We start from the raw sequence: 3,524 nt of genomic DNA, 5'->3' as shown, positions 1-3,524 counted from the left end.
CGAACTTGACTGCTCATACCGACTTTGAGTGCTCGAGGCCGGCTAGCCCGGCCGGATTTGACCCGGTGGTTACAAATCAGTAACCAACGACACTTAGAATTTTATTCAGTCAGTACAAATCAGTCACCAGTGACACTTAGACTTTTTTAGGGTCCAGACTGTGATGGGAGCGAACTTGACTGCTCGTGCCGACTTTGAGTGCTCGAGGCCGGCTAGCCCAGCCGGATTTGACCCGGTGGTTCTGCCGAAGGTCTCGCCTTCGAGAGCGGACCCTGCCACCGTGTTCAGGCCGAGTTTCATGCATTTCCAACGTTGGGAAATCAGTAACCAGAAAAACTTAGAAAAAATGCCCAAAAAGAAGAAACCAGTAACCAGAAAAACTTAGAAAAATGCCCGAAAACGAGAAATGAGTAACCAGAAAAACTTAGAAAAATGCCCGAAAATGAGAAATGAGTAACCAGAAAAACTTAGAAAAATGCCCGAAAATGAGAAATGAGTAACCAGAAAAACTTAGAAAAATGCCCAAAAAGAAGAAATCAGTAACTAGAAAAACTTAGAAAAATGCCCAAAAATAAGAAATGAGTAACCAGAAAAACTTAGAAAAATGCCCAAAAAGAAGAAATCAGTAACTAGAAAAACTTAGAAAAATGCCCGAAAATGAGAAATGAGTAACCAGAAAAACTTAGAAAAATGCCCAAAAAGAAGAAATGAGTAACCAGAAAAACTTAGAAAAATGCCGAAAAAGAAGAAATGAGTAACCAGAAAAACTTAGAAAAATGCCCAAAAAGAAGAAATCAGTAACTAGAAAAACTTAGAAAAATGCCCGAAAATGAGAAATGAGTAACCAGAAAAACTTAGAAAAATGCCCAAAAAGAAGAAATGAGTAACTAGAAAAACTTAGAAAAATGCCCAAAAAGAAGAAATCAGTAACTAGAAAAACTTAGAAAAATGCCCGAAAATGAGAAATGAGTAACCAGAAAAACTTAGAAAAATGCCCAAAAAGAAGAAATGAGTAACCAGAAAAACTTAGAAAAATGCCCAAAAAGAAGAAATGAGTAACCAGAAAAACTTAGAAAAATGCCCAAAAAGAAGAAATCAGTAACTAGAAAAACTTAGAAAAATGCCCGAAAATGAGAAATGAGTAACCAGAAAAACTTAGAAAAATGCCCAAAAAGAAGAAGTGAGTAACCAGAAAAACTTAGAAAAATGCCCAAAAAGAAGAAATGAGTAACCAGAAAAACTTAGAAAAATGCCCAAAAAGAAGAAATCAGTAACTAGAAAAACTTAGAAAAATGCCCGAAAATGAGAAATGAGTAACCAGAAAAACTTAGAAAAATGCCCAAAAAGAAGAAATGAGTAACCAGAAAAACTTAGAAAAATGCCCAAAAAGAAGAAATCAGTAACTAGAAAAACTTAGAAAAATGCCCGAAAATGAGAAATGAGTAACCAGAAAAACTTAGAAAAATGATCAAAAATAATAAATCAGTAACCAGAAAAACTTAGGAAAAAACACTTAGAAAATTTTTCAGCAAAGTGTGAAAAATATTCTAAGTGTCAGCGGAGGAAAGTGCCGAAGCATCGGGAAAGATTCACAAACTCGCGCCGAACATGTGTTCCGAAGTGCCGCAGGAACTGTGTGAATTGAGCCCGGCAAATGGCCAACTGTCATTTTGTGTCTGCAGCCCGAAAACTTTAACTTTGTCTGTCGCGGAAGTCCCGAGCGGGAAAAATCCAAACGGTTTTGCGGGGATCGAGTTCCAGAGCGATGCAGTCAAATTTGAAATTCAGACCCATTCAGTGCCACTTGCATTTGTTACACAGTGAGGTTGGCGGGGTACCCGGAGATTTCTGGGAACACGATTTTTAGAACAAAATGGCGGCGCGGGACCTTTTTGAAAGGCATCCGAAAAACGGTTCCACGGGCATAGCACTCTAATGGCGGGTATGAGTGCATGCTGGAGAGCTCTTGGAAGTCGAATTTTTGACACTTTGTCAATTTTTTGACAGAATTGCCAAACTCTCCCTGTCTGTTCTAAGAGTCGGTCAGAGACCTGTGTGGAGGTCTCTTGACACGATTGGAGGGCGGGCAATCCCCACGTTGACTCCGGCCGTCCCTCCACAGGCGCTCGTGTCCAAAATGAAGGCGAGAGACGCGAGTGGCCTGGTTCCCTTGGGTGCTGCCAGGAAGGATGCGGGCTGACCCTTGCCTGAGCACTCCCTAAAGCCTCTTACGAGTCGAGGGCCGGCCTCGGGCGCCGCACGACCGGCTCTGGGAGTGGGTGGCCGCTATTGTGAATAGGCTGGTCCTTCCCGCTGCCACCCGGCCAAGTGCGACGGCTCTGCCGCCCTGCGGTGCTCGTCACCCAGGTTTGGGGAACTCGGTCAGAGGCTGTGGCGGGGGGTCTCTTGACACGATTGGAGGACGGGCCATCCCCACGTTGACTCCGGCCGTCCCTCCACAGGCGCTCGTGTCCAAAATGAAGGCGAGAGACGCGAGTGGCCTGGTTCCCTTGGGTGCTGCCAGGAAGGGTGCGGGCTGACCCTTGCCTGAGCACTCCGTAAAGCCTCTTACGAGTCGAGGGCCGGCCTCGGGCGCCGCACGACCGGCTCTGGGAGTGGGTGGCCGCTATTGTGAATAGGCTGGTCCTTCCTGCTGCCATCCGGCCAAGTGCGACGGCTCTGCCGCCCTGCGCTGCTCGTCACCCAGGTTTGGGGAACTCGGTCAGAGGCCGTGGCGGGGGGTCTCTTGACACGATTGGAGGACGGGCCATCCCCACGTTGACTCCGGCCGTCCCTCCACAGGTGCTCGTGTCCAAAATGAAGGCGAGAGACGCGAGTGGCCTGGATCCCTTGGGTGCCGCCAGGAAGGGTGTGGGCTGACCCTTGCCTGAGCACACGTTAAAGCCTCTTACGAGTCGAGGGCCGGCCTCGGGCGCCGAACGACCGGCTCTGGGAGTGGGTGGCCGCTATTGTGAATAGGCTGGTCCTTCCTGCTGCCATCCGGCCAAGTGCGACGGCTCTGCCGCCCTGCGCTGCTCGTCACCCAGGTTTGGGGAACTCGGTCAGAGGCCGGTGCGGGGGGTCTCTTGACACGATTGGAGGACGGGCCATCCCCACGTTGACTCCGGCCGTCCCTCCACAGGCGCTCGTGTCCAAAATGAAGGCGAGAGACGCGAGTGGCCTGGATCCCTAGGGTGCCGCCAGGAAGGGTGTGGGCTGACCCTTGCCTGAGCACACGTTAAAGCCCCTTACGAGTCGAGGCACGGCCTCGGGCGCCGCACGACCGGCTCTGGGAGTGGGTGGCCGCTATTGTGTATAGGCTGGTCCTTCCCGCTGCCATCCGGCCAAGTGCGACGGCGCTGCCGCCCTGCGGTGCTCGTCACCCAGGTTTGGGGAACTCGGTCAGAGGCCGGTGCGGGGGTCTCTTGACACGATTGGAGGACGGGCCACCCCCACGTTGACTCCGGCCGTCCGTCCACAGGCGCTCGTGTCCAAAATGAAGGCGAGAGACGCGAGTGGCCTGG

This window comes from Chiloscyllium plagiosum, unplaced genomic scaffold, assembly GCF_037043375.1.
Source record: "Chiloscyllium plagiosum isolate Xiang-an unplaced genomic scaffold, Cpla_swu_hap1 HiC_scaffold_174, whole genome shotgun sequence".
Classification (NCBI taxonomy): Eukaryota; Metazoa; Chordata; class Chondrichthyes; order Orectolobiformes; family Hemiscylliidae; genus Chiloscyllium; species Chiloscyllium plagiosum.
The sequence above is the reverse complement of the archived record's forward strand: the minus strand, read 5'-3'. Positions refer to the sequence as shown.